Source organism: Hypanus sabinus, chromosome 12, assembly GCF_030144855.1.
Source record: "Hypanus sabinus isolate sHypSab1 chromosome 12, sHypSab1.hap1, whole genome shotgun sequence".
Lineage (NCBI taxonomy): Eukaryota > Metazoa > Chordata > Chondrichthyes > Myliobatiformes > Dasyatidae > Hypanus > Hypanus sabinus.
In genome coordinates this window covers 36,372,684-36,400,054 of record NC_082717.1, presented here as the reverse complement: position 1 = coordinate 36,400,054, position 27,371 = coordinate 36,372,684, and positions in this window count along the sequence as shown.

Sequence of the window (27,371 nt, the reverse complement as noted above, 5' to 3'; positions counted from 1 at the left end):
ACTTTCCATACTTTTTCTCATGCTGTTGGCACTTCTAAAATGAGAGAAAATTGTATTCAGTTTAGCATAAGCTGAGCAATTTTCATGGATCTGGGAATTCTAATATCAAATTAAAGACAGGCAAATATCACTCAGATTTAACTATATGTCCAAAATGGCTTCAGGGTTTTCTCTCCCTGATGAGGCTTGCAGAAGTAAATCGCTGACAATTTGATTTTGCTTCATTATTAGAAACCAACCTGCAGAGATCAAAAGGGGTCAATTTGCTTTCATATTAAGACAAATACCAACAATACAATCACTCACAGGAGAAGGACAATGTCTGGTTTCACTTTGCAACACCAGACACAGGGAACTGAATAGCTGAAAGAGGGGTTCGGAGTTTAGATGTGGCCAGTGAACTTGCTTCAGATCTGTAAAATGTCTCTCCCAATGATCTCATTTTAAATACATATTATGTTTACTTATTCCTGGAGAACAAGCAGTTCCTCTCTGTAAGAATGTAATATACATGTCACAAAAAAGAAGGAAATCACTTTGCACTCAGGGTGAAGCAGCAGGCTTGGTACTTATATTTTGTTTCTTGATTTATAATGCTCAGGAGGTTGTGTGTTGCCTAATTATTCTTTCACATACAGTATATCAATTGTTTGTCATTGTAAATACATGTTGAAACACGTAAGTATAGTGTGTGTTTTAACATGTTTCAACAAACACACAAAGGAACGTTTGATGGCTGAGTTCCTGTATTTGCAAGTCACTGTAGTTTAGAAGAATGGGGGGAGCGGAACCTCAATGAAACAGATCGAATATTGGAAGGCCTACATAAAGCGTACGTGGAGAGGATGTTTCGTAACACAGGGACGCAAGATCCTCGATATAATTGCACATGGACTTTGAAAAATCATGGAACAGTATTTCCTAAATCTGTGCTCACATTATCTCTCATCCCCACAACATCATCTGGTAGGTTTTCAACCTCCTGGTTACATCCCTTCATGACCTTACCCTCTGCAATCACCATGCCAACCAACCTTGAAAATTGTAAACCTTCCTAGATGTATGTGTGGTAACTTATATTTTACAAAAAGACCACTCGACAACTTGATGGCCAAAAGAGCATCTTTATCTGGACGGCAAATGATATTTACAATACAGAGGCTTCCAGGTACCTTGTGCGGCCTTGGTGGAGGAACTATATACAATGCATACTGGGAGTAGAAAGAGCGGAAGTAAAGACCCCGCCAAGCCCGGATCCCGCCTCTTGCTACCAACAGCTCCCCGATTAGTATTAACTTACTTTTAATAATACTCACATAACAACACTTCTCCCCCTTTAAAATCCAACATTCCCCAAATATAGAAGAACTGGGGAATAAAAACGGTGGTATCATTAGCAACAGGTTACCAATACAAAAACACCTAAAAAAAAGGCAAATTCAACATTCAATCTAACAACAAAAGAAACTATCCAATCAAAGATTCAGTCTGTCAGGAGGTTTGCGAGGGCACTGCGATCTTCGCACTACCCCCGGTGACCCAGCAGGCACCGCTAGTGTGGATGTTTTGGGTGGATCTAGTGTTGGGGAGTAAAAAGAGCGGAAGTAAAGACCCCGCCAACCCCGGATCCCGCCCCTTGCTAGCAATAGCTCCCCGGTTAGTATTAACTTACTTTTAATAATATTCACATTACAACAATTTGAAAATCAAAAAATTGCCAATGCTGAAAACTGAACTAAAAGTTTTGATAAAGTGCCCCAGACTTGAGCCTTTAGACTCTTTGTCTTTTTCCATAGATGCTCCCTGACCTTTCAGTGTTTCCAATAACCTTGTTTTTGGTGCACTTTGCTAATCTTCATCTCTTGACCATTGACCTCTAGAGCTGCCCCTGTTATTACTGAATTTTCCTTGCCTTCCTTTCCCCTGTTGTCCTTTAAAATCTGTCATTTATAATTTATTTATAAATACAGCACAGTAATTGACCCCTTTAGCCCAATGAGCCCTTGCCACCCAATTGCACCCATGTAACCAATTGATCTACGAACCCATACATCTTTGGAATGTAGGAGGAAACCAGAGGACCCAGAGGAAACCCACGCAGGCACAGGGAGAACGTACAAACATGTAGCACGCAGCAGCGGTGTCTTCTTTGATTAAACATTTGGTCACCTGTCTCAGTGTGCCCTCATGCAACAGCAAATCACATATTAGCTGATAACACTCCTTTGAAGCATCCTGGGTGTACTTCTAAGACATTAAAGGTGTTATACTATATAAAGGCAGATGGCCATATGAGTTCTACAAGAGCTTTTCAGAAGTGGCAGCTATATTTAATATTGTAGGTTAGATTCTCTGCTGGGCACGGAGACACACAGATATCTCCTGTACTCCTGCAAATAATGCTGGTGTTTCAGAGATATGCTGAAATAGTCATGTGATCATGATGGAATTCCCACTTCCAGTTTCAAACAACTTTCAAACAAGTGACTTAACTTCCAGTAAGCAATTGCCACATGCAGGTGATGGGAACAGAATACTATTCCACATTGCTGCCCATGCTTGTCTCACACAGCATTCTTATTAGCATTAGTACAGCTGCTTACCCAGTGTAAGTTTGTTCTGTTGCTAGCTCTCCCTGCCTTCCCACAGAAAACATGATTTTATATATATTTTGCTCTGTTAATTTGTTTAAAGTGCCCAGGCAGTTTTCCATCTCACTGCCGCCACAGTTCATGGGTAATAAAAGACAAACACATTAGTGGGTTTGAAAAAGATTAAGTGAAAAAGAGAAAACATTGGAAACATAAAATAAAGATACCAAAAAAAAAGCTGAAAGTAGTCAGCTGTTTACGCAAAATCTGTGAGTAGAGAGATGAGGTTAATCTTTAATCATATCTTGAATAACCTGGAAATGAGGCAAGCATTAAGTCAGAAGGTGGATTTGGAGAAGAAAACAAGACATAGAGAACAATACAAAAGAGTTGTCTGCGTCATTTCAGAACAGACTGAATGACACAAGTGGTGGTGGTGATGGAGCTAAATGTGAGTTTTGTCTGGAGGAAGCCTAACAGAAAGAGACAAATGGAGTCTGAAATTAGCCAAAGAGGAGGGATGAATAATGCCTGCTGGAAATATGAGAGACAAGGCAGAAATGGCTGATTATCTAAAATTAATTGTTGAGTCCTAGGGGCTGGAATGTGCCAAATTGGAAGATAAGCTGCTGTTTCTCTAGCTCATGTCTAACTTGGTTGGAAAGAAAGTAGCAAACTAAAGACAGGACTCAGCATTGATTCAGATTCAGGTCAGTTTAATACCATATACGCTAGGGTGCAATGAAATTCCTTGAATTCAGCCATTTCAACTAATTAGGTATTCAACCCTTGTGTCTCAAATTACCAACAATCTGTTTTTCTCTTTCTTTAGGCTTCTTTTGTCTTCCCCAATTTGCACCACCACCAAATACAGCCTTTGTTATTCAGTGAATTTTGTCACCCTCTTTGAGCAGCTCCACCACCAGCAGTTGTACCACTTTCATCCCTTTGTCATTGTACCCCTCTCCTCAATACATTTACAACTTTGAATCAGGTTTATTTGTAATTTTTCCAAGTTCTGAGGATAGGTCATCAATCTGAAACCTAATGCTGTTTCCCTCTTCACAGATGATGCCCATTTTGCAGGGCATTTCCAAGATTGTCTTTTCATTGAATTGAATTGAGTTTATTACTTATATTCTTCATATACATGAGGAGTAAAAATCTCTATGTAATGTCTCGGTTTAAATGTGCAATTATAGTAATTTATAATAAATATTGTGTACAATAGGATAGTCAATATAACATAGAAATACAGTAGCATCCACATGAATTAATCAGTCTGATGGCCTGGTGGAAGAAGCTGTCCTGGAGCCTGCTGGTCCTGGCTTTTATGCTGAGGTACTGTTCCTCAGATGGTAGCAGCTGGAACAGTTTGCAATGGGGGTTACTTGGGTCTCCAATGATCCTTCAGGCCTATTTTACACACCTGTTTTTGTAAATGTCCTGAATAGTGGGAAGTTCACATCTACAGATGCGCTAGACTGTTGTCATCACTCTCTGCAGAGTCCTGTGATTGCGGGAAGTACAGTTCCCATATTGGGCAGTGATGCAGCCAGTACGGGCGCTCTCAGTCATGCCCCTATAGAAAGAATTTGGGGGGCCACACCAAACTTCTTCAACTGTCTGAGGTGGAAGAGGTGCTTTTGTGCCTTTTTCACCGCACACCTGGTGTGTACAGACCATGTGAGATGAGACCCTCAGTGATGTTTTTGCCGAGGAACTTAAGATGACAACTCAGTTGTTGGTGAAATCTCAAATGGCAAGGAGGAGATGTGCAGGAGTGAGACAGATTGGTTGGTTAAGTGGTGTGGTCAATAATACCAAGGAATTGATTGTGGACTTCGGGTAGGGGGAGTTGGAGAACACACAACAATCCTCATTAATGGGTCAGCAGTGGAAAAGCGTGCTGCTTTAAATTATTGGGTGTAAACATTTTGCAGGATCAGTCTTGGGCCCACAATATTGATGTAATCATGAAGAAGTCATGCCAATGACTGTAGCTCACTAAGAGTTCAAGATGATGTGATGTGCCACCAAAGATTCTTGCAAGTTTCTACAAATATGCAGTGGAAAGCATTCTGACTGATTGCATTACAAACTGGTGTGGAGACTCTAATTCACAGACTGTAGACTCAGGATTGTAGACTCAGTGATATCTATCGCAGTTTTAACTGACCCACCATTGAGGAAAGACGCCTCAAAAATTACCCTGATCATCTGAGCCATGCTCTCTTCTTTCCACTACCATCAAAGAGGAGATACAGGATCCTGAAGATTCACGCTCAATAGTTCCGAACTCTGCCATCAGATTCATGAACATCCACAAATCCATGAACATTATTATTATAGATCAGCATTCCTTTTTTTGCACTATTTAAGAATTTTGAAATTTTATGTCTTTGTACTGTACTGCTGATAGAAACCAATGAATTTCACATCATAGGAAGCAGTAATAATGAGTCTATTTCTCATTCTGATTATTTCAGATCTTTGCTGAAGCTTGAGTCCAGCATTCTAGTGAAGCCAAAGAATCTGAGGTGCTGACTTCCTCAAATGGCTGTAGAAGCAGGCCTTTGAGTATTTTTAAAGCAGAAATAGACAGAACCTTTATAAAGCAAAGTGAGTAAACAGGTTACTAAGCAATGGCAGGAATGATTAACAATCAGGTCCATCATAATCTTATTGAAGAGGGAGAGCAGTCTGAAGAGTCAAGTGACCCCTCCTGCTCATAACTCACTATTATTAATTTATTGAGATATGACATGGAGTAGGCCCTTCCAGCCCTTTGAACCATGCTGCCCAGCAATCGCCAGATTTAGCCCTGGCCTAATCAGGGGGACAATTTACAATGACCAATTAACCTACTAACTGGTACGTTTTTGTGGGAGGAAACTAGTATACCTGAAGGAAGCCAATGCAGTCATGGGGAGAATGTATAAACTCCTTAGAGGCAGCAGTGGGAAATAAGCCTGGGTCACTAGTACCGTAAAGTGTTGTGCTAACCCAATGTTTCCCAACCTTTATTAGTCCAATGCCTCCCTAAAGCACCTTCATTCTTGCTAACACTCCTGTTAGGCAAATATACTTTCTGGCAACCCCAAACTGTAAAAAAATGTCTGCCATATGCTAACATGGGAAAATTATTCAGCTTTAAAGTTTTATTTGTCTTTAATCCTAGTTTACACAGTACCTATGTGCTGTACAGCAATGTCCAAGCGGTTTCTTTTTTTGTGAGTGTATGGTTCACTGCACTGAAGCCTCTTTCAACAAGGTAGGAGGATGAAAATGCAATGAAAATCAGTTTGGTTCTTCTCCAAAGACCAGGAAACTTTATATGACAGTGTAGCCACATACCACAAAAGCCAACACTTTTGAAAGCATTTTTGCTTCTTCATCATTCTGAATTTTGATAATTTCTGCTTTCAAGTTCTCTTCCTGTTCTTCCATCTTGAAAAGAAATAGGTTAATTACCCAATCGAGAATTTCCAGATCATTCAAATCCTTGATCGATACTGAAAATCATTCTTTAGTGACTGCAGGTGTAAGCTGTACTCTTTTAAATCACCATCTGTGAAAGAGAATGCTGTACATCCCATGCAGTGAAACTGTGAGAACATTCTTCTCCCAGTACTTTGCTCACATATTTCCAATTTTCCAATAAAAGTGGACCTGCACATTTTGCCTGAAATAAATTGTCATTCACACTCTGCAGTTTCATACTTGTCATATGGTTTGGCTAGGAATGCCACATTTCCACAAAAATTCAACCAGTGTTAGAAAGATCAAAGAAACATTTTAAGCAGCAGTCTTTTGACAACCAACACACTTCAGTGTGAAGAAGCAAGTGTTCAAGCTCTTCACTGTTATCTTGGCAAAAGTGGCAAAATATTCTGCTACTTATTGGATGAGCTTTAATTTTGATGATAGCAGACAATACAAGAGTCATGTTTGAAAAAAATTCGCTGGCTGAGGTTTTTGGCTATGAGATGTTGACGATGAATTACACAATGGTTTGCAAACCATTGTAAACTTGGAATTCCTTTTTTCATAAGTGCCACTAAACCAACACAGTGATCTGTCATATATGGTGCTCCATCTGTTGCACAAGAAATCATTTTCATAATTGGAATACTTTTATCCTCAATATACATTTTGTTATGGTTGAAATGACAATAAAAGTGACTTGACTTGACTTGACTTGAGCTTGTTGTAGATTGACTCTCTGTTGATATTTGATTTTAACTTTGCAAAAGAGAATCTCTTCGTAAACTTAATTGAAGTAAAAGATGAACACAAAGTGGAAATGCCCGTCAGACGTTGACGATGGCAGTAAATTGACAAGGATAGAACGATGGTAGTGGTACGCAAAGAAATGGCATGGCGAAGATGAAGATGATTACAACAGCAAAATTTACATGGACAAGGATTGAGATTGGAATCTGAATGTTAGTTAGGATAGAGCTGGTGTTCGGCAAGCTGCCTTTATACTATTCCTGTTAGTGTGATTGACCAATCACGTAAGGTCTCATAATCCCCAAAGATGGTTCTTGACCGCTCGTATGAAGCCGAGGTCGCTTTGAACACCTCAGCACTTTGCAAATCCTGTTTTCAGTAGATCTGTGGAAAAAGATGAGAGGGTGTACTTGACTTACCAACTGTTAAATTCCATGAACTCATTCTGTGCTGTGAATCAAGGGGAACTGTTAGGCACCCTGGTTGCTAATTCATGCATCTCCAATAATGTCTATTTGGCTAGTAAGGTCAGATGAAATGGTCACGTTTCAGTTGCGTTGTGACGACGAGTGCTCATGACATACAGAGCTTCCTGGGTTCTAGTACCTCATCCTTTTCTTTGGAAGTGCCTTCTCTACTGATGGTCTGTCAGGCCTCATGCCTCACGTTAGGATACTGCTCACTGCTCCCCCACCCTCAAGAATCCTGAACACACCCTGATGATGTCTATTTCCCCTAATGACCACTTAGGGCATGTAAACACACCCTTGGGAATTACCATGCATTACCTTACTGTGTGTAATTTATAACTCACCTAAGTTAATTCCCTTCCAAGTTCATTTTGTCCAACTACAGTACAATTAATCTGGCATTTTCAAGCCTTTGGTGGTGCCAGATAAGCAGGTTTTCTGAACTATTGGATGTTATTCTAATTTACAATTTGAATTCAAGTGTGTCCATTCCAACACACTTTAATTCACTTTGTTAGAACTTATACAGTACAATAATAAATGTTCCTGTTAACAGATAAGTTTCAAGGGAAATAAAGCCCTGGTAAGTTTTAAGGACGCATATTAAACAGAACCAGGTGAAATTAATGAGAGCACAGGAACCAGGGTCCCTATGAACCAGACATGGATACCTCAGGATTTCTAAATAGTCAGTTAGTGAACTTTCAAAGCTTTATTGTAAAGTGCAGGTTGTTGGTTTGGTTCAGTGCATTCATGGATTTGAAGCTTTCTGGCCTTTCAACCATTTTGTAATATTTGTCTCTGTGGAATAATAGAAGGTATCCGAAATTCTTGAGCTGTTAGGAGGTCAAACTGTGAACATAGTGATTATTAAGTCAAACATGATTCACAAGAATGCAGGATAAAGATTGATCAGTCTGAAGGAATATTTTGACCATTTCAGGTGGTTGTAATAATTTTACCTGAAATTGGTTTCTTGTGACAGATTGGCATTCATGCTAGAGTTGCTCTGTGCTGTAAGATATTCTGAAAGATCACTATACAATACAACTTAGCACAAAAAGCTGGAATATACTTTGTTCAATTATTTACTGTCTGTAACGTTCTCCTTCGCGTGTCACGAACGCCGAATTTAACGTCGAGATAAACCAGTTAATAAGAACCAGATCGCAGTAAGATTAACCATTTACTGTTCACTCTTCACATTAACATATGGTGAAAACTGTTGATAAAACAATACAAGTGTAAATACTTGCAAAGGTGACTATAACTACATTACACTAAGGTGCAGTATACAGGGAGAGTTTACCTGCTCCATTGACTACTTTAAATACACTTCCATGCAAACTATCGGCAACTCTTTAACTAACGAAAGCATAAACATTATCTACCGTCGTTACTTCTAACAGGATCAGCATTAACATCTTAGTTCAATATATCGATTATCTATTAACTTACAGCGTTGCTCTCACTGTGATTTCTCATGCCTGCAAAACTACTTCTGCTCAGGTGAGCCTCGTGGTAAGCCCCCACCCTCGCGCTAATTTCAAACCGGTGTTTTCCCACAAGACGCGGCGAAACCGGATGTGACGTCATTGCATGCCGATATATTTTACATGCAATGAATATACTTTAAACACTTCTAATTCTAACTAGAAAATACTATTGAATGAATTACTAAGCGAAAATATTATAAACTAAATAACTGTCGTAAAGACAGCACACTGTCCTTTCATTAAAAATAAAATTTCCTCCTTTCAGATATGATTGCTCAACACCTTATGAGATGGTACCCCTGGGTCTAGCCACTCCACTCTCAGGAAACAGCCTCCCCTCATCTACCTGCCATTTCATTTCAGAATCCCATATGTTTCAATGAATATGTTTGATAGAATACAAATAAGTCACTCAAAATAGGTTATTTCACTCCAATATGAAAACATCTTGAAAAGTAATTATTCATAACTTTGGATGTACAGTTACCATTGGTTCATTCCATGATGCACTGGACACTGTTAATTGAACTTTGTAGCTCTAGGTAGACCAGCTGTTTCTTTCATTTGCAAGTTCTAATAGAATTCATGTTACAACAAAAGAAATGTCAGATTGATGGACTGTAACATGAATGTGCAGATCAAAGATCCAAGTCATAAAATGTTCTCCTATCCAGACGGAAAATGTTCTTATTGAATGATTGTGGTAGCAGCTCTTTAAGTTTGTTCATCATAGTCTCTGTAAATGGCCAGTAATAAGACTGAGCATGTTATGCATTTGTAGAGAAATAGTACCTTGACCGTTTGGCGGAAAGCTCACGTAAAACAGACGCAAAGAAAAAAAAATCCACCCTTATTTCTCCTATTTCCATGCCTTAGTTCCTGCTGGAAGTATGGCATCTTAGGTTCACCTTAATGTTTTGGACAAAAAAACTATTAAAATCAAAAGTCTGCAGATCTTGGAAATTTAAAATAAAAAACAAAAATATGTTAGAATTTCCCAGTTGGTCAGGCAGATTCTCTGGAGAGAGAAACACAATGAGCGTTCTGAATAAGTTACAGGTATCTGACTAAATCACCACTGAAATGATACGTTAATCTCGTTTTCTGTTCTACAAATTCTACCTGCCTTGCTAGACATTTGCAACATCTTTTTTGTTTATTTGGTGATCATATTAAGGAAGTGCAAACCTGCAATGGAAGTTTTCCTATATCCATGACCATTTTTAGGTACTGCTCAATGTTCTATGTTCTATGTACACTCGCAGTCGATATAGGATCTCAGCCCAAAAGACTGACCATTTCATTGCCTTTACAGAGGTTGCATGACCCACTAATTTCTTTTAGCAGTTTGATTTATTTTTATCTGCGATCCATTTCACATTTTTTTGTGTTCATTCTAATTGACCTATGAACTTCTTCTTTAGCCAATCTCAGAAATGTCCCTCTATGCCTTTGTTCAAACAATCTGAACGACTGAGGCTGCCAATTTGGATTGGCTTTCATTCAGTCTTTTGATGTGAAATTCACACCAACTCTAATGAACACCCAGCAGTGGGCCTTCATTTCAATGACAATTTTCCTATATATTCCATTAAAGATTTGATAAAATGACTTGTTTCCTGTAAATTCTGTGAAAATGTAATCCAAATGTTGGAAGCTTGTGGCTTGTTATTCCCCTGATGGAAATTATTAGAGGCAATCATTTAGTTGCAATTATAGGGTATTTTGGATTGTGTTACAAGTGCTGCAGCTGGTTCTTGTAGAAATTGAAACATGTTTGGTACTTATGAGATAAAATTTGGAAAATTCTAGTTAATCGCATCCTGTGATCCATTCTCCCAAGTGGTGTGTGTGTGTGTGTGTGTTATAATAGTTTCACATTGTCTGCCTTTTCTAATGATGCAGGTGTGGTGAAGTGGCCAATTAAAAAGTTTCCATTGTGAATCACACCAGAATGAGAACTGAAAAGAAAGGAAGATTTAGCCTCTGGCTACTGTGACTCAAATGGCCTGTTGCAAAAGTCATTGAAATATTGGAATTAAAATGAAATTTGGATTTAGATCTGTAAACCTGTTAAACTACACTAGCAGCAGTTGTATATTTCCTGTGGCTGAATAGCATTTATATGGAAGAAGTTCGTTGGCTGAGGGTAGCCAAGAAACGCAAAAAATACTATCTGAAGACTAACCAGACTTAATTTATTCCCTTAGAAGACAACATCACACAGGTTAATGCCCCGTCAGCAGCTTGACGTGTCAAGAATTGGATAGAATTATGAAATTCAGACCCCCACCTTGAATATCTTCTTCATTAATATTGTTTAAAGGTTCTCAATCGTGTAGGTGCTTTGAAATCAAAGGCAGTTATAGCTATTATAAAAATATTACTCCTTCTCAATCAAAAATAGCCATTAGGTTTCTGGAAATGCAGTTATAGCCAATGTAGTAATGGACAATTTCAACACATATAAACCAAAGGCAAGAAATTCACATAATTTACATTATTTAATTAAGTTTACATCATAGACAAATTAGAAGAGGAGAGAAGGAGCAATCTTGAGTTTCTGGGTGTCAAGATCTCTGAGGATCTTACCTGGTCGCAACATATCGATGCAGCAATAAAGAAGGCAAGACAGTGGCTATATTTCATTAGGAGGTTGAGGAAATTTGGTTTGTTACCTAAAACATTTGAAAATTTCTGCAGATGTACCATGGAGAGCATTCTGAAAGGCTGCATCACTGCCTAGTTTGGGGGGGGGGAAGGTGATGGGTGGTAGGTGGGAGGGCTACTGCACAGGATTGAAAGAAACTACAGAAAGTTGTAAAATTAGTCAGCTCCACCTTGGGTACTAACCTCTGTAGTATCCAAGACATCTTCAAGGAGATATTCATCAACCAGGACATGCCCTCTTCTCAAAGAAGGTATAGGAGCCTGAAGGCACACACTCAGCGATTCAGGAACAGCTTCTTCCCCTCTGCCATCCAATTCCTAGATGGACATTGAATCTATTAACACTATCTCACTTTTTTAATATTATTTTTGTTTCTGCACTATTTTTAATTAAATGTTTAATACACATACACACACACACACACACACACACATTCTTATTGTAAATAAGCTAATGTGAAACAGAGAACAATGTTATTCAATAATGTTTTTTGAAATCTATAAGGATTTCATTTCATTATAACCTGCACTCCACTTTCTTGGATAAGCATTATAAAATAAGATATAGGAAAAGAATTAGGACAATTTGGCCTATCACGGTTACTCCACCATTTCATCATGGCTGATTCAATTTTCCTTTCAGCCCCAATCTCTTGCCTTCTCCCCATATCCCTCATGCCCTGACTAGTCAAGAATCTATCAACCTCTGCCTCAAATATAAATAAAGACTTGGCCTTCACAGCTGCCTGTGGCAAGTAATTCCATAGATTCTCCATTCTCTGGCTAAAGAAATCCCTCCTCATCTCCGTTTTAAAAGGACATCCCTCTATTCTGAGGCTGTGTCCTCTGGTTTTAGACTCTCCCACCATAGGAAACATCTGCTCCACATCCAGTCTATCAAGGCCTTTCACCATTTGATAGTTTTCAATGAGGTCACCCCTCATTCTTCTGAATTCTGGTGAATACAGACTCAGAGCCATCAAACAGACTTTGTGTGACAAACCGTTCAATCCGGCAATCATTTTTGTAAATCTCCTTTGAACCTTCTCCAGTTTTGGCACATCCTTTCTAAGATATGGAGCCCAAACCTATTCACAATTCTCCACTTGAGGTCTTACCAGTGTTTTATAAAGTTTCAACATTACATCCTTGCTTTTATACTCTAGTCCTCTTGAAATGAATGCTAACATTGCATTTGCCTCTCTCCACAGTCTCAACCTGCAAATTAACCTAATTATTTAATATAAAGTTCACTGCCTGTCTCAGCACACAATATATTTGAGAATTTGAATTATTTTTCTACTTTAAACAACTTTTAATATATTCATTTTGAATGCAATCTTTATTATCTAGAGGACTGTGTTATAAGGGAATAGGAAATCATGTGCAGTTGTGCAAACCTTGCTTAGATTCCATCTTATATATTAGAGCAGTTTTGTGCATTATGTCATAGGAAAGATGTAACCAGAATGTTATCAGGTGCTTAAGAGTTAAGTAATAAAGACAGACTACAGAAACTAGGATTATATTAAAATGTAAGTTGAGGAAATTTTCAAGATATGAAGGGGAATAGACAGATTAGAAACTATTTTGACTAGCTGTGGAGTCCAAGCCTAAGGGCATAGTTCATAAATCAAAATCAGACCTTTGAAGACAGAAATAAAAATAGTGCTGGAGATATTCTGCTTGTCAGGTAGTGTCTGTAGAATAAATAATTCAAATCTATGACCCTTCATCAGATATGCAGAAGAAAAGAAATAAACAAAAGTGTGTTTTAAACTGCAGCAAGAAGGGTAGGAGAGAACAAAAGGATAATCTGAGAGGGTGGAGACTGAGGTTGTGCAATTGGCACAATGTTCTGGGAATCATCTCTTTAATAGATGAATTAGGGGAATTCGAGAGAGGAGAAATAAAACACAAAAAAATGATATTCAGGAATTGTGAGAAGCAGAGTGCAACAGTTCATAGAAATCTGAAAAAAAAGAGAGAATGCTGAAAAAGTCCAAGCAGATCAACGGTATCTGTGGAGAGAGAAAAACAAATGAAGTGGATGAACTTATATCAAAACTGGCAAGTTCTGACAAAAAGCCTGCTTCTCTGAAATTGTTGAATTCATTATTGAGTCCCAAGGGCTGCAATGTGCCCAGATGAAAAATGAGGGATTGTTTTTCAAGCTTACATTGAGCTTTATTGTAACTGTTTAGGACACTGAATGTCGACAGGACAGAGTGGAAATGAGATCTGGAGTGCAAGTGTCAGGCCATTGGTAGCTTAGTAGGGCCAAGGACTGAACAGATTTGGTAACAGGAGACAGATGATGAAGATAAAGGATTGTTTTTGTGGTTCGGTGCCTGTCGGTAGTGGTGTCCCACAAGGATTTTATGAATGAAATGCCGAGCAATTTGTTCATGCACTGTGATAGAAACTTAGAGCTTTCTTCCACAAACATTATTGATACTAACCAAATTGCTAATTGTGTGCCTGAGACTGCTGAGTATTTAATATGAAGGGACATGAAGGAAAAGTTGGTATAGAGGGTGAGGCAGCAGATCAGTTAGGATTCTAATTGGCAGGGCAGACTTAACATGTTGAGTTTTTACCCCTACTGGTATAGGTAATGCCATCTGCTGTGAAGTGTTTTACCATGGCCTGCATAACTTTCCTTCAAGGCTCCTTGAATGAGTAAAATAATAGGTAAACAATGGAACTCTAGTACTCAGCATCTTGTAATAACAAGACACTGCTGCATGATATGCCACTGTATTAAGTACATGTTTTTATGAAAGGGAGTGAATTTTTTTTTAAATGATTATTTGGGTCTATGGAATTGGGTTCAGATTTCTTAATTAAAAGAAAAGGAATCTGATAATATAAATTACAAAGAGGTATTGATAAGATGGTTTACCTAAGAAATAGGAGCAGGAATAGGCCATCTGGCCCATCGAGCCACTATTCAATAAGATCTTGGCAGATCTGACCATGGACTCAACTCCACCTACCTGCTTTTTCCCCATAACCCTTAATTTCGCTACAATGCAAAAATCTATCCAACCTTGTCTCAAATATATTTACTGGGGTAGCCTCCACTGCTTCGTTGGGCAGAGAATTCCACAGATTCACCACTCTTTGGGAAAAGCATTTCCTCCTCATCTACATCATAAATTTGCTGCCCTGAATTTTGAGGCTATGTCCCCTACTTCTAGTTTTACCTACCGGTGGAAACAACTTTCCTGCCTTAACCTTATCTATCCCTTTCTATAATTTCCTCTCATTCTTCTGAATTCCAGCAAATAAAGTCCCAGGCAACTCAATCTCTCCTCATAGCCTAACCCACTCATCATTGGAGTCAATGTGGTGAACCTCCTCTGCACTGCCTCCAAAGCCAGTATATCCTTCCTCAAGTAAGGAGACCAGAACTGCACACAATACTCCAGATGCAGCTTCACCAGTACCCTGTACACTTGCAACATAACCTCCCTGCTCTTAAATTCAATCCCTCTAACATTAAAGGCCAATATTCCACTTGCCTTCTTGATAGCTTGCTGCACCTGCAAACTTTTGTGATTCATCCATAGGCACTCTGAAGTCCTTATGTACAGCAGCATACTGGAATCTCTTACCATTTAAATAATAATAATAATAATCTGAACTTCCTTCCAAAGTGGATGACCTCGCATTTACCAACATTGTACTCCGTCTGCCAGACCCTTGCCCACTCACTTAACCTATCTATATTGCTTTGTAGACTCTCCATATCCTCTGCACAATTTGCTTTTCCACTCAATTTAGTGTCATCAGCAAACTTTGATACACTACACTCGGTCCACTTTTTCAGATCGTTAATGCATATCATGAACAGTTGCAGGCCCAACATCGACCCCTGCAGCACACTGCTCACCACTCACTGCCAACCAGAGGAACACCCATGCATCCCAACTCTCTGTTGTCTATTGGTTAATCAATCCTCTATCCATGCTAACACATTACTGCCAACTCTATACATCCTTATCTTATGGATTAGTCTTTTATGTGACTCTTTATTGTACACTATCTGGAAATCCAAGTCCGTCTATTCGACTCTATCCACTGCACTTGCTCTATCTTCAAAGAACTCCAGTAAGTTTGTCAAACAAGACCTGCCTTTCCTGAATCCATGCTGCATCTGCCTGATGGATCCATTTTGTTCCAGCTGCCTCGCTATTTCTTCTTGAATGATAGCTCCAAGCATTATCCCAACTACAGGCCTATAGTTATCTGCCTTTTGCCTACGTTCTTTTTTGAACAGTGGCATTACATTCACCTTCTTCCAATTTGTCGGGACCTGCCCAGAGCTCAGAGAATTTTGGTAAACTATCACCAAAGCCTCAACTATAACCTCTGCCATTTCTTTCAGTACCCATCAGGGACCAGGGGGCTCGTGCACCTTTAGGACCACAAGTTTGCTTAGCACTACCTCTTTAGTGATAGCTATTGCATCAAAGTCCTCACCTTCCGTTGCATCCATATCATCCACCTTCGGCATACTAGACATGTCCACCACCATGAAAACTGACACAAAATATTCATTCCAAACCTCGGCCATTTCGTCTTTACCCAATATCATTTCCTCCTTGTCCTCCTAGGGGCCTACATTCACTTTGGCCACCCTTTTCCACTTTATATAATTATAAGAACTTTACTATCTGTTTTTATATTTTGTACTAGTTTACTTTCATGATCTACCTTAAAAGCCACAAGTCAAGTGGATCCGACCTTTAATAAAACTAATGGAAAGTGTGCTTATGGCAAAAGAAATGTAACATAATGGTCCAGATGCAATAGTAAATCTGTATGAAACATTAATTAAACCACAGCTGAACTATTGTGCATGGTTTTTGGTATCCACATTCTCATTGCTGGAAACAATAAATTGGATCAAGTTTACATTAATAGCCTCAGGTCTAGCATAATTAGAAAAGAAACAAATGCATGAGTAACTTAGACTTTTTGTTGAAGTGGGAGAGATTATAATTTGAGAATAACTTTTAAATTTTGAAGAGTTAGACAAGAATATGAAGAATTACACTTAAAATTCTTGCATACCCCTTCATAGTTTTAAAAGTCACTCACAAATCATAATCTCTGCCTTTGACCAAGAGTAAAGCCAGGTGGAAGTGATATCAATGATTCTGAGACTGTAGCAAATACTACTCACACAGTTGAATGAGGCAAACACTAGATTAACATTTAAGAATAAGTAATATGGATAATTCCAATAAGTGTAGATACAGGGATATGGAAACAGACTATGTGGACAGGATTAGTTTTCAATAAGAGAAGGGACTCCACCACAAACTTGTTAGTCTGAAATTGTGATTTCGGTGGTAATCTTTCAATTCTACATGTTCCCAGAAAGTAAGGCTGCAAACAAGAATTGGGTGCATTCAGAACTCTGCTGTTCATAGTTAGTTCTGTAGTTTAAATGAAGTGGATTCAACACAATAGATTGCCAATACCTTCATCAAAAGAGATCATTTCAGACATTGCTAAGCAGTGAAACTTTGTAATTTGTTCCTGATATTCATTACTGCACAGGGAACTTACAGTATTTTGCTATTACTCACTTTACAAAGTAGCTTCATTGTGCAGAAGAATTCACAAAATGACTGTGCCAGAACATTAGAGGAATGTTCTGCAGATTAAGTAGTTGCTTGGAATTTCCTTTCTATTTGTAAGACTAACTTGCGTATTCATACAGTTTCAATTTGAGTTAAAATCAAATAGAAATAGCCCAAAAGCATATGAATATGCACTGCATTTAAATGTAAAACATACTCTAAATTCTCACAACACACACAAAATGCTGGTGGAACACAGCAGGCCAGGCAGCATCTATAAGGAGAAGCACTGTCGACATTTTGGGCCGAGACCCTTCATCTGTTAGTCCTGACCAAGGGTCTCGGCCCGAAACGTCGACAGTGCTTCTCCTTATAGATGCTGCCTGGCCTGCTGTGTTCTACCAGCATTTTGTGTGTTGTTGTTTGAATTTCCAGCATCTGCAGATTTCCTCGTGTTTGCTCTGTAAATTATCATTCATGTTGTACCGATACACTCTGATTTGATGTGAAAATAGTCATTGTAATATCAGTTAATTTATTTTATTTTTAATAGTTAATTGTCAAATATCTTAGGCAAATGTTATTATCTGTGTAAAACAGCAATGTTATTTTAAACAATCAGTCAACCATGAAAAGATTCCTCAGTAGATGTAACTCTTTGAGCAGACAGTGGGAAATGTTGCATTTCCATCACAGTTGTCAGAAGAAGTTGCAGCAATAATGATAATTTAGACAGACTCGATTCCCTAAGCGACACTGAGATCTACATTTGGCACATCAGGTTTTGGTGCAAACAGCATATCCATGCCTCTGGTAACCTCCATTCTGCTTTACTTTCAGGGGGTCTCCGCCTGTAAAGCTGTTAGGCTTTGCAAGGCTGTAGACATTGATTTCAATGTTAGCCAATGGCTCTCCCCAGATATATCATGTAGACATTGATTTCAATGTTAGGCAATGGCTCTCACCAGATATATCATGTAGACATTGATTTCAATGTTAGCCAATGGCTCTCACCAGATATATCATGTAGACATTGATTTCAATGTTAGCCAATGGCTCTCACCAGATGTATCATGTAGACATTCATTTCAATGTTAGCCAATGGCTCTCACCAGATATATCGTGCAGGATGCTAGGATTTAAGCAATCAAAAATGGTAATGCCAGCAGAGGTGTATTCCAAAGCACCAAAGCCAAAACTGCAACAATTGAATATGACCAAATGCATATCTAAATATTGTAGTTAAAATCTTTTTGACTACCTGTCCAGTTGTGCTAAGTTCTAGAAGGGAACAAAGTTCTATATTTTTTAAGTGGTTAAATATTTAATGTCTTCAAAACTAATGCTATGTTGCAAAAAGTTAGCATTTGTTGGCTCAACTCAAAATTTTCTTCCAACATTTCAGAAAGTAACTTGCATAAGCACCAGGTATTGCTTTAGCCTTTGCTGCAGTCTATGAGGAAGGACAATAAGTTGAAAGCCTGGGTCCCTGTTCAGTTGAACATTGAAGATCCCAAAGCACTACTTGAGTAGTACACATTGTTTTCCCATTGCACTGCACACTATCAAAATCAACAGCACTGCTTATTTTTCTTTTTTTAAATTTTAAATTAGTTGAAAGCTAGATGGTTAGAATATTATCTGCTTTCCATAAGACTATAAGATATAGGAGCAGAAGTAGGCCTTTCTGCCCATTGAGTCTGCTCCACCATTCAATCATGGACTGATCGAATTCTTCCAGTCATCCACACTGCCCTGGCTTCTCCCCATACCCTTTGATGCCCTGGCTAATCAAGAACCTATCTATCTCTGCCTTAAATGTACCCAATGACTTGGCCTCCACAGCCGCTTGTGGCAACAAATTTCACAGATTTACCAGCCTCTGACTAAAGTAATTTCTCTGCACCTCTGTTCTAAATTGAAATCCTTCAAACCTGAGTCATGCCATCTTGTCCTGGACTCCCCTACCATGGGAGATAACTTTGCCATATCTAATCGGTTCAGGCCTTTTAACATTCAGAATGTTTCTATGAGATCCCCCCTCTTTCTTCTGAACTCCAGGAAATACAGCCCAAGAGCTGCCAGATGGTCCTCATACCCTTATACTGTAACCCTTTCATTCCTGGAATCATTCTCGTGAATCTTCCCTGACTGAAACCAGTCCAATGTCAGTGTAAATTTTCTAAAATAAGGAGCCCAAAACTGCACACAATACTCCAAATGTGGTCTCATGTGTGCCTTTTAGAGCCTCAACATCACATTCCTACTCTGACATTCTATACATCTAGAAATAAATGCCAATTTTGCATTTACCTTCTTCACAACCAACTCAACCTAGAGGTTAACCTTTAGGTTACCTGCACAAGGACTCCCAAGTCCTTGCATCTCTGCATTTTGAATTTTCTCCCCATTTAAATAATAGTCTGCCTGTTTATTTCTTCCACCAAAGTGCATGATCATACGCTTTCCAACATTGTATTTCATTTGCCACTTCTTTGCCCATTCCCTAAGTCTCTCTGCAGGCTCTCTGTTTATAACATAGAACATAGAGCATAGAATAATACAGCACATTACAGGCCCTTCAGCCCACAATGTTGTGCTGACACTCAAACCCTGCCTCACATATAACCCCCCACCTTAAATTCTTCCATATACTTGTCTAGTAGTCTCTTAAACTTCACTAGTGTGTCTGCCTCCACCACTGACTCAGGCAGTGCATTCCACACACCAACCACTCTCTGAGTGAAAAACCTTCCTCTAATATCCCCCTTGAACTTCCCTCCCCTTAACATAAAACCATGTCCTCTTGTACTTAGCAGTGGTGCCCTGGGGAAGAGGTGCTGGCTGTCCACTCTGTCTATTCCTCTTAATATCTTGTACACCTCTATCATGTCTCCTCTTATCCTCCTTCTCTCCAAAGAATAAAGCCCTAGCTCCCTTAATCTCTAATCATAATCCATACTCTCTAAACCAGGCAGCATCCTGGTAAATCTCCTCTGTACCCTTTCCAATGCTTCCACATCCTTCCTATAGTGAGGCAACCAGAAATGGACACAGTACTCCAAGTGTGGCCTAACTAGAGTTTTATAGAGCTGCATCATTACATAGCATCTCTTAAACTCTATCCCTCGACTTATGAAAGCTAACACCCATAAGCTTTCTTAACTACCCTATCTACCTGTGAGGCAACTTTCAGGGATCCCTCTGCTCCTCCACACTACCAAGTATCCTGCCATTTACTTTGTACTCTGCCTTGGAGTTTGTCCTTCCAAAATGTACCACCTCACACTTCTCTGGGTTGAACTCCATCTGCCACTTCTCAGCCCACTTCTGCATTCTATCAATGTCTCTCTGTAATTTATGACAATCCTCTACACTATCTACAACACCACCAACCTTTGTGTCATCTGCAAACTTGCCAACCCACCCTTCTACTCCCACATCCAGGGGAGTAATTTTTAATAAAAATCACAAAAAGTAGAGGTCCCAGAACAAATCCTTGTGGGACACCACTAGTCACAACCCTCCAATCTGAATGTACTCCCTCCACCACAACCCTCTGCCTTCTGCAGGCAATCCAATTCTGAATCCACCTGGTCAAACTTCCCTGGATCCCATGCCTTCTGACTTTCTGAATAAGTCTAAAATGTGGAACCTTGTCAATTGCCTTACTAAAATCCATGTAGATAACATCCACTGCACTACCCTCATCTATATGACTGGTTGCCTCCTTAAAGAATTCTATCAAGCTTATTAGGCGGGATCTGCCCTTCACAAAGCCATGCTGACTGTCTCTGATCATACCATGATGCTCTAAATGTCCATAGATCCTATCTTGAAGAATCTTTTCCAACAGCCCACCACAGACGTAAGGCTCGCTGGTCTATAATTGCCCAGACTATCCCTACTACCTTTTTTGAACAAGGGGACAACATTTGCCTCCCTCCAATCCTCCGGTACCATTCCTGTGGACAACGAGGACATAAAGACCTTAGCCAGAGGCTCAGCAATCTCTTCTCTCGCCTTGTGGAGCAGCCTGGGGAATATTCCGTCAGGCCCCGGGGACTTATCCGACCTAATGTATTTTAACAACTCCAACACCTCCTCTACCTTAATATCAACATGCTTCAGAACATTAGCCTCACTCATATTGTCCTCACTGTCATCAAGTTCCCTCTCATTGGTGAATACCAAAGAGAAGTATTCATTGAGGACCTCGCTCACTCCCACAGCCTCCAGACACATCTTCCCACTTCTATCTCTAATTGGTCCTACCTTCACTCCTGTCATCCTTTTGTTCTTCACATAATTGAAGAATGTCTTGGGGTTTTCCTTTACCCTACTCACCAAGGCCTTCTCATGACCCCTTCTTGCTCTTCTCAGCCCCTTCTTAAGCTCCTTTCTTGCTACCCTATATTCCTGAATAGACCCATCTGATCCTTGCTTCCTAAAGCTCATGTATGCTGCCTTCTTCCACCTGACTAGATTTTCCACTTCACTTGTCACCCATGGTTCCTTCACCCTACCATTCTTTATCTTCCTCACCGGGACAAATTTATCCCTAACTTCCTGCAAGAGATCCCTAGACATCGATCACATGCCAATAGTACATTTCCCTGCAAAAACATCATCCCAATACACACCCGCAAGTTCTAGCCTTATAGCCTCATAATTTGCCCTTCCCCAAATAAAAATTTTCCTGTCCTCTCTGATTCTATCCTTTTCCATAATAATGCTAAAGGTCAGGGAGCAGTGATCACTGTCCCCCAGATGCTCACCCACTGACAGATCTGTGACCCGACCCGGTTCATTACCTAATACTAGATCTGGTATGGCATTCCCCCAGTCAACCTGTCAATATACTGTGACAGGAATCCGTCCTGGACACATTTAACAAATTCTGCCCCATCTAAACCCTTGGAACTAATCAAGTGCCAATCAGTATTAGGGAAGTTAAAGTCACCCATGATAACAACCCTGTTATTTTTGCACCTTTCCAAAATCTATTTCCCAATCTGCTCCTCGGTATCTCTGCTGTTACCAGGGGGTCTAGAATACCCCCAGTAGAGTAACTGCTCCCTTCCTGTTCCTGACTTCCACCCATACTGACTCAAAAGAGGATCCTGCTACATTACCCACCCTTTCTGCAGCTGTAATAGTATTCCTGACCAGTAATGCCACCCCTCCTCCCCTTCCCCCCTATCCTTTTTAAAGAACTGAAACCCAGGAATATTGAGAATCCACTCCTGCCCTGGTGCCAGCCAAGTCTCTGTAATGGCCACTACATCATAATTCCATGTATGTATCCAAGCTCTCAGTTCATCACCTTTGTTCCTGATGCTTCTTGCATTGAAGTACACACACTTTAGCCCTTCTACCTTACTACCTTTACACCCTTTATTCTGCTTCTCTTTCCTCAAAGCCTCTCTATATGTTAGATCTGGCATTACTCCATGCACTTCTTTCACTGCTCTATCGCTCTGGGTCCCATCCCCCTTGCAAATTAGTTTAAACCCTCCTGAACCAAGCCAGCAAACCTACCAGCAAGGATATTGCTCCTCCTCGAGTTCAGGTGCAACCCATCCAATCTGTACAGGTCCCACCTTCCCCAGAAGAGATCCCAATGGTCCAAGAATCTAAACCCTGCCCCCTGCACCAACTCCTCAGCCACGCATTCAACTGCCATCTCCTCCAATTCTTACCATCACTATCACGTAGTGATAGTGCTCAACACTACCTGCTCCTCCACCTATCTTTGTAACATCAGCAAATTTAGACACAAATCCATTAATAGCATTGACCAAATCATTGACATACATTGTAAACCATGGTCCTGAAAAACATTGTCTCATTTTTACTTTGCACTGTACCAGCAGTTATGGTCAAAATGACAATAAAAGTTGACTTGACTTGACTTGAAAAAGCAGCAATCCCTGCACCGACCCCTGTGGAACTCCACTGGTAACCGGCAGCCAGCCAGAATATGATCCCTTCATTCCCACTCTCTGTTTTCTGCCAATCAGCCAATGCTCCACCCATGCTAGTAACTTCTCTGTAATTCCATGGGCTCTTATCTTGCTAAACAGCCTCATGTGCAGCACCATGTCAAAGGCCTTCTGAAAATCCAAGTACACCTACTGCATCTCCTTTGTCTACTCTGCTTATAATCCCCTGAAAGAATTGCAGTAGGTTTGTCAGGCAGGATTTTCCTTTCAGGAAACCATGCTGCCTTTGGCCTATCTTGTCATGTACCTCCAGGTATTTAGTAATCTCATCCCTAACAACTAATTCCAACAACTTCCCAACCACAGCCTCCTCTCATATTTCATCTTTCATCTTTCCGAATGACCTTCTTAGTTTCCTTCTGCAAGTTTTTAAAAGCTTCTCAATCTGTTTTCTTCACACTAGCTCTGGCTTCCTTATATGTCCTCTCTTTTGCTTTTACTTTGGCTCTGACTTCACTTGTCAACCACGGTAGTGTCCTTCTTCCCTTTGAAAATTTCTTCTTATTTGGAATGTATCTGTCTTACATTTCCCTCATTTTTCACAGAAACTCCAGCCATTGCTGCTTTGCTGTCTTACCTGCAAATCTCCCTTTCCAGGCAGCTTCGGCCAGTTCCCCTCTCATGCCATTGTAATTTCCTTTATTCCACTGAAATACCAACACACTGGATTTTATTTTTTCCCTCTCAAATTTCTATGTGAGCTTGATCATATTGTGATCACTGTTCCCTAAGGGTTCCTTAACCTTAAGCTCTCCTATCACCTCCAGATCATTGTACAACACCCAATCCAGACAGCCAATCCGCTAGTGGGCTCAACAACAAGCTGTTCTAAAAAGCCATACCTTACTGTAAATTCTCTCAATTAAGGTCCAGTAAGCATGTTAAAATCCCCAACGATTATCAGGACATTGCCCTTCTGACATGCCTTTTCTATCTCCTGCTGTAATTCATAATCTACGTCTTGGCTGCTGTCTGCACCATGGAACCAGGCTCAGTGCCAGAGACCTGATCGCCATGGTCATCCTCTGTCAGGTCACCCCACTCAACAGCATCCAAAATGAGATAATGATTACTGAGGGGGATGGCCACAGGGATGCTCTCTACTATCTGAACTCTTTCCTTCCCTTCTCTGACTGTCACCCACCTATCTAATCTCTGCAGCTTTGGGGTGACTGACTCCTTGCAGCTCCTATTTATCTCTAGCTCACTTTCACGAATAAGCTGTAGGTCATCAAGCTGCAGCTCCAGATCCCTAACATGGTCTTTCAGGAGCTGCATCACGGTGCACCTGGCGCAGATGTGGCCAGCTGGGAGACTGGAGGAATCCCAGGATTCCCACATCTGACACCTAGAGCAAAGTACTAATCCTACAGACATGCTCTCTATTCCTCCAAAAAAAATGCAAGGGAAAAACAAATGGTCCATTTACCTCGCCAAAGCCCGAATGAGCCAAATCCTTTCCACTCTGCCTCAGACTACTCTGTCGATGACTGCTCCACTAGGCTATGTCTCACTTTTATGCCTGAACCTTCCCTGCACTCCCAACTCCCGACTGGTGCGCCGGTTTTAGCCAAGTTCCCACGAAACTTTCCCTTTTCAAACTTCACTCCTGGACCTGAGGAAGACTTGCTGACTTGCTTTCTCTCCAGCTATGTGTATTGACTGATGATACCAATGTTAGAATCCTGAACTTGTTCAGAGATGGACCTGTAGGTGACTGATGGGGAGAGTGGGTCAGCAGTTGACGAAATGATATCTTCCTGCTGTTTACTCTGAGGTTCTGTATCTGTCCATGCACGGTCTCAACGCCCTATTGAATGATCTTTCTCTACCTTCAACAATCATGGGACATGGATTCTAAATGGCCAGAGGAGAAAATGCATTTTTTCAAGGAGACTCTAAGCCTGTCTTTTCCTGCCAACCAGGAGATCTTGCTTTTGTGACAGAGCACTATTTCCGTTTCCGTAATTTGGTGTTGGGTGTGAGATCTTCCCAGTGGAGGTGACCTAGGGCTCAGTGGGCGATGTCACGCCAGAAGAGACAATTGACATTGGTTCATGTATCCTTTCAGTGAACCTGGAAAATTCACTGCAGTTTAAAATAATTACTTGCATGGAATACCAAGGTATCATCTAATCCATTAAATAGTGGTGTATGGTTGCAGCCCAGTTTGGCTTCACCCATTGCATGGTATTGCAGTGCTTATTTCATTAGTATTGCCAACATTGACTGTTCATAATATTATTAAAGTAATCAAGTTGTTTCACTTTCCATTTCCATTCAAACCAATCCCTATATTGTCATGCTGACTGTTAGCTAAACTAATTTGCCAATCTTGGATACAGATTTAGAATATTATCTGCTTATTTTTCACCAGCTTTGATCCATGGTCTGTGCTGACTGATGACAACTCAAACAGGGTAGCTGCTGAAGCATCACAGAGATTCTTTGCTTTTCTTGGCTTTGTTACCCAGGGATAACTGAAGATTTAGTGATAAAAATGGCAATTTGGATTTGAACAGACATTGAAAAATCACATATACCAGCACATCAGTATCTTCAAGAAAACATATATATGACACAAGGGGAAGTTATTCCAACAAGAAAGCAAAATTAGTTTTATGTACCATAGGTAATAAATATAGAGTTGCAATGTTGAATCAGTGCTGCCTCTTATAACAATGTAATATGCTAGTTACCTCCTTATCGCAGTTCTGATATTATACCTTCAGATATAAAAGAAGCACTGGAACAAAAGCTCCTCTGTACCTGCAAGAATATTGTATTACACTAATGTTATGACTTGCACAATGCCAAGTGATCAAAGATCTTAAATTGCACCACTATAATGGTGGCATGTTTTATGTTCCCACTTCTTAAAAATATTGAAATTGAAAAACAGGAAGTCACATGCCAGTAGAGTAAAAAGAAAATTAAGGGCAACAACCATGGTTGAAGCTCTCCCGATGTGGATTCTGCATGAAACCTGTGGCTCCAGGACGCTCCATTTTCAGAAGCATCAATAAATTGTTGGAATTAGAAGGTGAGAAAGGATTTGAAGATTCAAAGTACATTTATTATCAAAGTATGGATGCAGTATACAATCCTAAGATTCTTCCCACAGACAAACATGAAACAAAGAAAACCCGGTATTCATTCAAAGAAAAACATCATCACCCCTCGCCCACACGCAAAAAGAAACAAGTCATGCAAACAGTAAAAGAAAACAAAAAAAAGAGTGAAAGATGCACAATATAAAACACAGAATCAAAAGAGTCCAGGCATATTCTGTTCAGCTTAGCTCAGTTCTATCTAGCGCTGTGTCATTCATTATCTGCAGCACTGACCAGCAACGAGAAACATATCACAATGTGTACTACAGAGTCCAATCTACAAAAACCTTGCCCATGACCCAGGACTCCAGCGGCACTGAGCGAGAGAGAGAAAGACCACTCAAATGTAGGGACCTTCCTCTGGCAGTAGCAAGTGAGAGGCTGGTAGACGGTGCTAATCACTCACTTGCCCTGCTCTCACCACGATGATTTCAATTTTCTTTGACACTTCAGTCAGTGAGATCAGCAAGAAATGAAGTTGATCATCTGCTCACACCCCATCTCCAGGCTTCTTGGCTTCATGGCCACGTGCTTGAAACCTCACCAAACACCCTCGGAGACAGCAAAACACCAGATTGCTCAATCGTCCCAAAATCACGCCACCAAAATGCGGATCACAGGTTCCAACAGTATCAGCAGCTTATTTAAAAGTAAAAGAAGATGTACTTGAACTGAAAGGAGCAGTTTTGTGAACCATCTGGAGTATGTTGCCCTTGGTTGCATTGTTCACTGGTGCCATCTTCTATTGGGAAAATTACAGCTGTGCAAGTTTAATAACAATTTTTTATAATTATGGACCATTTTGAAAATAGAAAGAGAGTAATATTTGCTTTCTGCAATTACAATGGTATGCTGAGCTCTGTTCCAAGAGGATTTAAATACATGAGTAAGTGAGATCTAAGTTCAGCTTTATAGGCTGCATGCCCTTAATTTGTTCAACTCTAGCAACATTCTTGTGCAGAACTGAGATACCTGTGTTCTGTCCTTGTCTGTGTCCCTCAAGTGAGGGTCAGCTGCAGGGGGTCACCAATTGGAAATTAACACTATTGGTACAAGGAAAGACATCAGGAGACATAGTTTGCACAAAGGCCTGTTGAAAGCCTGGTGATAAGAGGTAAAGGTATTGATAGCTCTTAAGAAGAAATTGATTAACTTTTTAATACAGAGAGATAGGGCAATGGGATTAAATTTTC